The 12,305-nt window shown below is 47.8% G+C and overlaps 1 protein-coding gene and 1 long non-coding RNA gene across 7 annotated transcripts in view; both read right to left on the bottom strand.

The window, feature by feature from the left end:
• Positions 1-12,305, bottom strand: part of ZNRF1 (zinc and ring finger 1) — an 86,329-nt gene that overhangs the window by 14,913 nt on the left and 59,111 nt on the right. The gene's annotated exons all lie outside the window — the stretch shown is intronic.
• On the bottom strand, positions 3,163-11,841 carry LOC129632082 (uncharacterized). The gene is made up of 3 exons (XR_008704300.1): positions 11,286-11,841; positions 6,312-10,973; positions 3,163-3,828 (listed from the first exon to the last, which is right to left on the bottom strand). It is a non-coding gene; the product is annotated as an uncharacterized LOC129632082 (long non-coding RNA).

Raw genomic sequence — 12,305 nt, 5'->3', positions numbered from 1 at the left:
TGGACCTCAGTTCCTCATCTGAAAAAGAGAGACATCTACTTCCCTTTGGAGGATCAAATATGAAATCTGAAAGCAGGCTAAAATGACGCTGAACAAAGGTACACCATCAGCAAGTCAGGCAGTGCGTAACGGGGAAGGGGGGGCGGTGAGGGATGGGGAGACGGACCAGCGGGGCACCTTGGCCGTAACGGGGGAGGGGTGGGGGCGGTGAGGGATGGGGGAGACAGACCAGCGGGGCACCTTGGCCGTAACAGGGAAGGGGCGGCGGGGGCGGTGAGGGATGGGGGAGACGGACCAGCGGGGCACCTTGGCCGCAGGTCATGCAGAAGTGTGCTGGGGCTGACCATGGCCATCTCTGCTGGGCCCCTCTCTTCAGAGCACAGGACTCTGGAGCACTGTGAATGGCGCTTCCTGTACAGCCGACAGGGAACTGTACCCACCAGGTCCCTAACCTCTAAGGCACCCACTCATGCAGGTGATCATCAACCGCATTTTCGCTGATCTGGGCAGCTTTACAGGTCTTCTCATTTGCTGGGAATATGAGGCGGGTCAGCATTAACGTTAACTCAATTTTGCAGAAGAGGACACCAGGGTAGGTCACCTGCCCAAGGTAACGCAGCCAGAGGGCCAGGGCTGGAACCCAACAGCCAGGGAGTCTCGCCTCCCAGCAAGCGCTGTGTTCCTGGGACCGTGGGACAGGCCAACCAGTGCAGGAGGGTCACATGGCAAAAGGGATGTGAAACGCTACAAACACACACACACACACACACACACACACACACACACAAGGTATCCTCAAACATTCACCTCAAGGCTTCCACATCGTCCCAGCAATGCCCCCTGAAGCAACCATGGTCCTGGATAATCCCACAAACTGTACCAAGAGATAACTTTATTTTCCCCTGGGGGTTCTATTAATACGGAAGGACCGAGTTCTGCTTTCCTCTTGGCACTGAGCCTGTACCATTGGTTGTAAGATGCTGAGTTTGCAAACTACCTTTTAAATGGAAAGTGAAGAGCAAAAGGTAAAATACGGACAGCCTGGGGGTGGGGGGACTAGTGACCCCAGCTCCCGTCCCAAAAGGTCCGCATGATCAGGACGGACACCGGCGCTCTGCTGCCCCAGGCGCTGCTTGGAGCTGTCCAGTCACGGCTCAGCACCAACAGCCCTACGATGACAAGTACTGTGATCTTTTTCACGTGAAATGGCTGATTTTAAAATGCCTCTTTTATCTTTATTGACTGCCCTGGGTTTCCGTTGCTGCAAGGGCTTCTCTAGTTGCCCCGAAGTTGGGCTTAGATCCGCTGCGGCACGTGGGGTCTTAGTTCCCTGACCAGGGAATGAACTCCTGTCCCCTGCACTATGATCTCTATGAGCCATCTGATGGTTAAAAAAAAAAATCTATGAAATTTTGATACCACTTTGAAAAAAAAGTCCCAACTGAACTAAAATCAGCCCAGCAAGCAAAGATCAAACAGTGGTCCCTGAAGTCATGCAACTGACATGATTTCCGTCAGCTTCATACAACCTCATCAGCACTCAGGAAATTCGGGAAAGAGATGCTCTCTTGTACTTCACGAGGAAGCAAGCTCCAGGTGGGACTCTTGAGGACTCTGCCCAGCGAGCCCTGGAAGCGGGGTGAGCAGACAGCATGCGCCCGCTGCCTTCCCCTGTCTAATCTCTCTTCGGAGGGCCCTGCCTGCATAGTGTCTTCGTCTGCCGGAGGGAGGAGGCGCCGCTAGCTCAGGCTGGCCGGCCACATCTGCCAGCGGCTCCCGAGCCTGTCTGCCCCCCCAGGCTGTGGCAGAGGCAGGGGCACAGGACAGAGCACTGCAGGGGACTCATCTCCGCCCCAGGCCTGTGCTGGGGGGCTCCACCGAATGAACACTGTTACAGGACCCTTCCACCCCCCAGTCAAGAGGAAGATCCTAACGGAGACCCCGTCTTCCTTCTTCCTCTTGCCATCAGATAAGCCCAGGGTTACACAGAGAGGTGAAGGCCAGAGCCCAGCTGCTTCCTGTCGTTCGACAAGCGTCTGGCCTGAGTGGGGGGAATCCTCGCTGGACTGAAGATCAGAGCTCCTGGGACAGGACAAGCCTGCACCTGGTACGGGGCTGTCCCCCTGCTATCCTGGGTTAAAGGGAGGTGGTGTCAGTGAGCTCCCTGGCAGAGAACCAAGAGGGACCCAGGAACACACACGTGGTCATACACGTCCAGCGTCTTCTGGGACAGGGTTAACTGGGCCCCTTGGACTTGACCCAGCTGCTTCCATCTGACCGGCAGAGCAAGTGAGGAAAGATGGGGAAAACCAGCTCAAGTCACAACTCCCTCGTGCCTCTACAGCATTTATCTTGCAATACAAAGGAAAGCTTTTCTCATTTTCCAAAACTGCAACCTTCTCCTTTAAGACCTGATTTCTTGGGCAGGCAGAACGCTTGCTCTCACGTTGCCCCAGTTCCCTTCCGGACCCTCCCTCTAAGCTGATGCGCTATTTTAGCCCTGCCCCAGTTCTGCCTGTCTCTGGGATCACCTAAAGGGAGAAGACGCAGAAGCAGCAGCCAGGGAAAAGGAAGCCACGCCAGACAGGCCCTCCACCCTGGTGGGGGCTGAAGGAATTCCTCCCACGGAGGGGCGCAGGGAGCACCCCCCACTCTGTCCCTACCAGCCAGGGCCTGGTGTCCTGGCCGATTTCTCCCTCTCACATTCTTGTGGTGCCTAATACCTGTTAAGTGAGACTTGACTACATGAATTCTACTAAATGGGATTTATTACAATGAAAGGCCAAAGGGTAATGCTGGATGACTTATTTTTCTATACCGAAGAAATGTGTCCCCAAGAGCATATGAGTAAGTATCACATTCTTAACACACACTGACTGTCTCTCTCTCTCTCCCTCCATCAAAGAAACAACTGGAAACCAATGCACAGTTTATCAGTGGTTGATGTCTGGGCCATTCTCTCCTGCAGAACATCCTGAACTAGGGAAAGGCCCACCAGTTCTGACTGTTGCCTCTTTCGACACACCTCTTCTGGACTCAGCCTCTTGTTCTAGAGTCTGGGGCTCACCTACTGTCCCAGGAGTCAACAGAATTCTCATAGCAAGTATCAGGAGACAGCCCCAAGGATAGATACTTAAAATCAATTTAATACCCAATGCGTCTGTCTGTGTATGTACTTAACCTATCTGTTGTGTTGGTTAATTTTGTGTTTACTGGGTCATGGGGTGCACAGATATTTGGTTACACATTATATCTGGGAGTTTCTGAATGAGATTAACATTTGAGTTCGAAGAGTGAGTAAAGCAGATTGCCCTTCCCAGTATGGGCTGGAATCATTCAATTTGTGGAAGACCTGCAGAGAATAAAAAGGCAGAGGAACAGAAATATATATATATCTATCCCATTGGTTTGGTTTCTCTGGAGAACTCAAATACATTTCTTTATTAGAAAGTCAAATGTTCAAGTTTAAAAGACTGACAACAACAAATGCTGGTGAGGATATGGAACAACTGGAACTCTCATATTCTTGGAGGGAGCATAAGAAGACACAGTCATTTTGGGAAAAGGTCTGGTAGTTCTTTGTAAGACAAAACACACACTTAGCCTAACCCAAGAGGTTGTTGTGCGCAGTTGCTTAATCACATCCTACTCTTTGTGGCCCCACGGACTGTAGCCCACCAGTCTCCTCTGTCCATGGAATTTTCCTGGCATGAATACTGGCGTGGGTTGCCACTTCCTACTCCAGGGGATCTTCCTGAACCAGGGATCGAACAAGTGTCTCTTGCATCGTCTGCGTTGGCAGGTAGATTCTTTATCACAGGAGCCCTCCTAACACAAGAATTACTGTCTAAATATTTATCCAAAAGAAACAAAAACATATGTCTATATGAATATGTATCAGAATATTCATCAAAGCTTTATTCTTAGTAAGAAATCTCTGAAAAAATCCAATTGATCATCAATAGAATGGATAAACTGTGATATAATCATGGAATGCAATTAGAACACTACTCAGCAATAAGCAGCATAAACTACTGATACATGGAACACAGATGATTATTAAAAACATGCTGAGTGAAGTGCGTGAAAGAGCCCCTGTAATAGGAATTATACAAAGTTCTAGAACAGGGAAAGCTAATCTACGGTGGAAAAAATCAGAACAGTGGATGTCTCTAGTGGGTAGCAGTTGGGGCAGAGATTAATTGAAAAAGGTTCAGAGAAGCTTTTGGGGTGATGAAAATACTGTGTCACGGGGATGTCACAGGGAGGGCTTAGGTTACACACACACGTGTATCTGTCAGAATTCTGTGAACGTACGCTGAAGATAGGAGATTTCACTGATGTACATTTCACCTCAACCAGAAAAAACTGTAGGCAAATACTGAACTGTAGTTAATGACGGGCGAATGAAGCATTTAGAGGGAGGTGTACTAATGTCTACATTAAAACAAAATGCATCAAAAAGTACGATATATAAGCTAAACTTTTCAAATTTTCTGTATGTTTAAAATTTTCATAATATAATGCTGGAAAAAGTGTCATTTGATAATTTGCTTTTTCCTTTCTGAGACTGGATGTGTTTTATTTCTTTTCTTGCTTAATTGCTATGGCTAAGATTTCCAGTACCTGACTGTATAGATCACAACAAACCATGGAAAATTCTGAAAGAGATGGGAATACCAGACCACCTGACCTGTCTCCTGAGAAATCTGTACGTAGGTCAAGAAGCAACAGTTAAAACTGGACATGGAACAACAGACTGGTTCCAAATTGGAAAAGGAGTATGTCAAGGCTGTATACTGTCACCCTGCTTATTCAACTTATATGCAGAGTATATCATGTGAAATGCCAGGCTGGATGAAGCACAAGCTGGAATCAGGACTGCTGGGAGAAAGATCAATAACCTCAGATATGCAGATGACATCACCCTTATGGCAGAAAGAGAAGAACTAAAGAGCCTCTTGATCAAAGTGAAAGAGGAGAGTGAAAAAGCTGGCTTAAAATTTAACATTCAAAAAACTAAGATCATGGTATCCAGTCTCATCACTTCATGACAAATAGATGGGGAAACAATGGAAACAGTGACAGACTTTTTTTGGGCTCCAAAATCACTGCAGATGGTGACTGCAGCCATGAAATTAAAAGACACTTGGTCCTTGGAAGAAAAGCTATGACCAACCTAGACAGCATATTAAAAAGCAGAGACATTACTTTGCCAACAAAGGTCTGTCTAGTCAAAACTATGGTTTTTCCAGTAGTCACATATGGATGAGAGAGTTGAACTATAGAGAAAGCTGAGTGCCGAAGAATTGATGCTTCTGAACTGTGGTGTTGGAGAAGACTCTTGAGAGTCCTTTGGACTGCAAGGAGATCAAACCAGTCAATCCTAAAGGAAATCAGTCCTGAATGTTCACTGGATGGACTGATGTTAAAGCTGAAACTCCAATACTTTGGCCACCTGATGTGAAGAACTGACTCACGGGAAAAGACCCTGATGCTGGGAAAGATTGAAGGCAGGAGAAGGGGACAACAAAGGATGAGACGGTTGGATGGCATCACTGACTTGATGGACATGAGTTTGAGTAAGCTCTGAGAGTTGGTGATGGACAGGGAGGCCTGGCGTGCTGCAGTCCATGGGGTCGCAAAGAGTCAGACATGACTGGGCAACTGAACTGAACTGAACCATGTTAGATAAACGTTCGCCTGGGTATACGATTCTTGAGTTGCCTTCCTTTCTTCCTCAGTGGTCTGCAGATAAAATTCTATCATTTTTTAGCTTCCTGGAGTTGCAAATAGAAAATCTGATGCCAGTGTGGTTCTTTTTCCTTTGTAAATGGTATGTTCCTTTGGCCTGAAAGCTTGAAAGATTTTTCTTTCCATCCTAAGAGTTAAGCAATATTACTAGGATACTCTTAGATGTATCTTAAGTTTTTTCCCTTCATGGTAGGTCAGGAATGCCGTTTACCAAATATTTCTAGCTTTCCTCCTTCCGGCTGTATGGTAGGAACATATGTGCCTCCCTCTGAAGTTAACAGTGGGATTGTGATTTGCTTTGGTGAATAAAATAGGAGAAGTGATATATGCACTTCCAAGCCAACGTTAAGTGCTATTAATAGTTCATGATTCAAAGCCTCTGTCACCTTTTGTTCATGAATAACAACAAGCAAAACCCCCTCCTCCCATACCTATACTGGCTACTGCATCATGGGGGGAAATAAACTTGTTGAGTTAAACTACTGACCGTATGGACTGTTTGCTATTACATTTTAACCTACTTCTAGCCTGTCCTCACTGATACCCCCTTCCTTTACCTTTTTCTCCTTTGAGTGCCCCTACTACTTGTATGTCAAGTGTCTTGGTTCCATCTTCCAGGTGGGTCTCTTGTCTCCTCTTCCATAACTTCTCTGTCTTAGCATCTGCTCAGGAGTTCAGCCTTTATGACTCCTCCAGGCCCTGCCTGCCCCTGCTTGCTGGAAGAGGTCAACGGTCGGCAGCAGAATCAAAGCAATGAGACATGCATTCCGATTAGAAGCCTCTCTGCCCAGATATCCACACTTCCCTCTTTTAAATATACATTCTCTTTGTATCAGTAACAGTCCACATACGTGTCATTTTCAATGCCTCTGCATTCTACAGTAATAATATACTGTGCTTGGCTATCTTCTTCTGTGGGTGTTTAGATTCCCAGTTGTTGCCTACTATAAAGATTCTCTCAGTAGTGACTTCCATTCTGTACTCTAAGCAAGGAAGAGATACCCATGTATTTTTGCTGTTTCTGGATTCTAGGCTGACTGGTCTGGAAGAAAGAAAATTATATTAGGAGTCAGAAGAAATAGGCTCCCTTTATCACTAGCCGGGTGGCCTTGTACAAGCTCCTCAGTAATATCTGCATAGCATAGCACCCTGCCTTCTTTCCCATATAGTTCTAAAATCCAACCAGCAGTGGATATGCAAGTGCTCTGTGCAGAGCACAGTCATGTGAAATATGAGGTGGCCATTTTACTTGGCTGCACTTAGTGCAACTTGAACATACAGAGACTTGCTAGTAAATCTGCCTATTTGAGGAAATATACAAATTCTTTGGGCAAAGAAGTGAAAAATGAGCTGATCCTATGTAATGTATTTTTGTGGACTCTGAGATGCCATCAATTTAAGTGGAGTGTAATTGCTTTACAATGCTGTTCCAGTTTTTACTGTACAACAGCGTGAATCAGCTACAAGGTTACACATGTCCCCTCCCTCTAGAACCTCTCTCCTATCCCCCAAGGTCCCACCTCTCTAGGTCACCACAGAGCAGAGGTGTGTTCCCTGTTCTGCACAGCAGGCTTCGGCTCGTTATCTGTTTTACACACAGCAGTGTATATATGTCAATGCTACTCTCTCGATTTGTCTCCCCCTCTGCCATCATTTTAAGAGGCACCATTATGAACCTCCAAGAAAGAGAAAAAAGCTGTCAGTTGTAATTTGGGCATGTGAGTATATGACACATCCCGATTTTAGAGTTAAATTGTGTTTAGTTGTTAAATTGTGAAATGTATGTGCCTTACAATCAATGGATGTATGAAAAACACATACGTAAATACTTTTTAAATACACAGGCTGAATCCCAATCAGTACATCTATCCCGTTCATTGGCAAAATGAGAACAGGCTCACTGGAGTGCCTATCGTGGGAACAAGGGCAAGAGCTGCAGGCTGTGCATGTGGGCATGTGCCTGGTGACTGCAAACTCGCCCACGGCCACGGCAAGCCCTGGCTGCGCTCCTGCCAGGTGGGGCCCGACACCAGCGCTCCAGCCAAGAGAAGAGCGGGAAAAGCATTTGCCAGGAGCAGGAGCTATGCTGCTAACTGGTCCCGTTCCCCTTGACCCTCTAACCCATTTCTTCCATAAAGAGGCCCTGGAAGGACTATCCTGGAAGGATTACTGGGTGGAGGGAAGCAAGAAGGGGCATGACAGTCTGATGACCTGGGCCTGAGCAAGGACAAATACAAAAAGGATGAAAGGCTCCGTGTGAGAATGATCAAGTCCCCAGCCACTGACCAGGAAACATTACTGTCAAATGATAACCCCTCATCGCATGGCTAGCATGCTGGGCCAAACTCAGGGGCAGCCAATCATGACTCAGTGGATGTGGTCTCCAGATGAACATCTGGCTTTTAGTACGGAGATGTCTTAATTAAAGGATAGCTCATCTGTTCAAAGAGGAAGATGGCCCAGGACCCAAAGGATCAAGGCAGAATTCCTTCAGATTCTTAGATATTAGGCTTATCTATAAGCTAGGCAATAAGACAGACAAGGCTGGCTGGGAAATGCCCAGTTACTCAGCCAAGTACCATGCTTTCCTCTCAATGGCGGTCTCGCCTCCATTCCATGCCCCAACACAGCACAGGCCCACATCCTCCGGACCCAGCACCCACAGCCGTGGTTAGAGGGGGCTTTCTGGAGTCTGGGCAATGCCGCAGTGCATCTGTGGAACAGGCAGGACTGCTCAGGCTTCTCCTCATAAACTCAACTGCATCGAGCAGGGCCAAGGAGCCCCCTCCCTCAGAAGAGACAAAGGGAACGTAACATCCGGGTTTTAGGCAGAAAAGGCAGTTACCACCCCCAGAGATATGGGGACTGCCTCCACAGCGACGGCAGATGCGAGCCTCACTTCTTCCGATTCTGAGGGGGATACTGTCTGAGCAGGACATGCGCCATGCAGGCCTACCCTCACACGTAAAAGGTGCCCTCCGCTGACTTTCCCAGAGAAATGGGACTATACTTGGAGTCACCCTATTGTCAGCCCATACTCTTCCAAGTCCTGGGATCCTGACTGATAAAATTTCCAACTTTTAAGTAACTTTTAAAAAATGGTGTGTGTGTGTGAGAGAGAGAGAGAAAGAGAAGGTGGAGTTGGAGGAGAGAAGGAGAGTTAACAAAGAGAAAAGGACAAAGATAGAAATTTTTGCACAAAACCCATGCAGGACCAAGAGTTTATTTCTGGGTTTCTGAAGGCACTGTCCATCCCGATGCACATAAGCCTGATAGAGATTTTTCACTTACAAGAAAGAAAACGCTTAAACACACCATGAGATCATGTTCAGCCAGCATCTGACTCACCCGGCGAATGGACAGGACACTCTCATCTGAGTGACCGCTCATTCTGAAAAATGCCATTTGCCTAGCACTGTGGGACCTGCATCTATCTACTCATGCTGACAGCCCTGGCCGCCGTGTCCCTGGAGGTCTGCCAGAAGCCCCCTCCACAGCCCCCAGTATCGTCTCAGGATGCGGATCTCACGCTGCTGTACATGCTCTACAGAAACCATTAGCTCTGGTCGGGCCCTGCCACGCAGCCACACGGCAGGGCTGAGCTGGGTTATCTGCAAGGATGAGTGCTGGCTGGCGTCTCGCCTGGGCCTAGAGACCTGGCCCCTTCTCAGCAGGGGATCCGCGGCTCATCCGCACCTCCAATACAGAAGGAGATGTAGGCAGGAACTCGGCGGACACGATCCTGCCGGCCACAACTGTGCTTTGAAATGGCTTCTAAAGAGGAAGAAGCCAAAAGAATAGAAAGAGGTTGTTTTGAGAGCTCAAGAGCAGTGAAGTGATCAATCCTGTGAAAGAGAACTGTCAGGGCAAGAGAAGACCTTCATGCTTCAGTCCTTGATTTCCTGTCATCCACAGCTTTGAGTACCACAGAGAAAGAGATGAGGGGACCCTAAAGAGCTACGAGGTACTGACCAGTGAGTTAAAAAGGATTTCCCAGGGACCCTCCAGACACAAAGCACAGGCAGGAAGGGCCATCAACTCTAAGATCCCTGAAACAGCGAATGACCCCTATCAAGATGTGTCACGTGTGCCACTGTACTGATGGCTTGGAGTCTAGGAGACAAAACGGGAGAGGTCGGTGTGGGGGAGCCCAGAGGGCAAAGGGGGAGACTCCCGTGTAGTAGCAGGAACATGGCAACCCCGCCTCATCTTGCCTCATAGTAGTTCCAAGGTTAAAAAAGTCAGAGATCTCCTAATGATACATGATCTGGCTGACTGGCAAGCAAAATATTAGTAACATGCTGCAACATGAAAATCAAGTATACGTCAGTGGACAAAATATTAAGCCACTAAGCATTCCCTGTATTGGACCTTACCCATGAATGCTGATGAGAAATGGGAACGCCACGCAAACTGGAATTAAATTCTTTCTTCACTTTGATCTTTTGCTGTGATAACCACGATTACATAGGTTTTGACATTTCCTTATTTCATTGAGTCAGCACATCAACTTCCCCAAATACTGGTATCAGGAACATAAACACTGACAAATATCACTAACTGAAATCCATGGAAGACATGAGAATTAAAACACGAGCAGCCAAGCAGAATGGAACAAGGTGGTTAGGACTCAGAATTCCAGCACTCAAGTCACGCATTTTGGAGCCAAGGGGAAATCACCTGACCTCTCTGAGCTTCCATTTTCTCACCTGTAAACCAGGAATAATTTTACCAACTGAGCCTCTGAATGAGAACATATGTGTAAATAGCTATAGAAGTGTTTGGCTGGCAGAATAATAGTCGCTAAAAGGTGTCCACACCCTAACCTCTGGAAGCTGCAAATGTTACTGTTTTTATATAAAAATATACTTTTTATTGTGGTACAGTTACTTTATGTAAATATTATCTTGTATGGAGAAAAGGGCCTTACAGATGTGAAAAATTAAGGATTTTAAAATGGAAGACTATCCTGGATCATTCGGGGCGGGGGGCCAATATGGTTACAGATTCTTTACAAGGTAAAAGAGAGAGCCAGGGAATCAGATGTCAGACAGATGTTTGAAAATGCTAGCCGCAGGCTCTGAAGACAAAGGAAGGCGCCATGAGCCAAGGAGAGCGGGTGGCCTCCAGAAGCTCCAAAAGACGAAGAAATGGCTTCTCTGGAACCGCCACAAGAAATGCAATCCTGGTGAAACCTTGGTCATTTCAGGAATTTTAACCTCCAAAAATGTAAGACAATAAATTTGTGTTGTGATCATTTGTTACATCTGTAACAGGAAACCAACACAAAACATAACAGGAGCTGTGGCTATTTCCCAAAAGGAACAACTTGTTACAGGGGAGCTGCCGGCTTGACAAGAAGTTACCGAAGCGTGGTGTCCTTTCTCCGGCGTCAGTGAGGACTGCACGGCCAGCCGCTCCCCACACTCACGCGGGGAGCAGCCAAGGGAGGCAGGCAGTCTGTTGCTCTTACTCCGGTCACTAAGCTCACTAAGCGTAAGAAACAAGGCAAAACGTTACATTGTCTTTACCCTCAAGGAACTGACGATCCGCTCGGGAAGAAGAGAGAAGTAGGGCCATATGGCTCTCATTTTCCCTGCCATTTCCAGCGCCTTCAGGGACTGACGGCGTTGGGAACGTATGTGACGTGTAGCCTCTTGACCTGGGTGCTCCTGGAACAGATGTCAGAGGATCCATCAACCTCCCTAAACAACATAATTGGAGTGTTTTTCTTGGGTATGAATCTGTAGATTTAGATTGTCAGAAGGGTTTGGGTTTAAAACCCCAAAGTTCGGAACTATTTGGATAGCAAGAGAAAGATTACAAACACGTGGAACCAGGCCCTCCAGGGGTCTTCCTTACAATCAGGGTCTTTACAAGTTCCATTAAATGCACTTTCCCTCGCTACTGAGTCAGCACGTGGGCCCGGCATCCCCTAACACGATCCTCTCTCAGTTCCACTTCCACCACTGTAAATGAGCAGCTGCCCCGCGTACCATGAATAGCACCTGCAAAGAGTTGTCTGCAATGGGCCTCTTCACTCCCCCTGCTTCCATTCCCTCCTGAGCTACTCTACACCCCCAAACTGCCCTCACCAAGGTTACCAACGACTCCCAGGCGGCGGTTATCTGCAAGTCACTTCTCCAACCATCAGCGGTGTCTGAGAAAGCGACCCTCCTGCTCCTGTCCCGCGGGGCTCCACTGGCTTTCCGGTCCCCGTAAGGACCCTCTCCCTGACGATGTCCGTTCCCTCACACGGTCTCAGACGACCCTCCTACAACACCCAGCCCTCTCCAGATGCACCCTGTCAGCGTTCACGGCCTCTGCACCTGCGTCACCCCCACGACGCCGCACGCTCCCTGGAGGCCCCTTTACTGCTGTGTCCCCAGAGGGTGGCAGAGGGTGGGATCCTGAAAACATCTGTCGGGTGAACAAACACCGCACTTTGTGGAACTGGGTGAGAAGGCTCCAGCTGTATAACCGGGGACAGAGAGCAAGGGGAGGCTACATCAGACTGTGAGCCGGTTCCCAGCAGAGGTTCACCTGCTGCC

The sequence above is a fragment of the Bubalus kerabau genome, chromosome 17, assembly GCF_029407905.1.
Source record: "Bubalus kerabau isolate K-KA32 ecotype Philippines breed swamp buffalo chromosome 17, PCC_UOA_SB_1v2, whole genome shotgun sequence".
NCBI classification, from domain to species: domain Eukaryota; kingdom Metazoa; phylum Chordata; class Mammalia; order Artiodactyla; family Bovidae; genus Bubalus; species Bubalus kerabau.
Note: the sequence above shows the minus strand (reverse complement) of the source record. Positions and strands in the feature narration are given on the sequence as shown.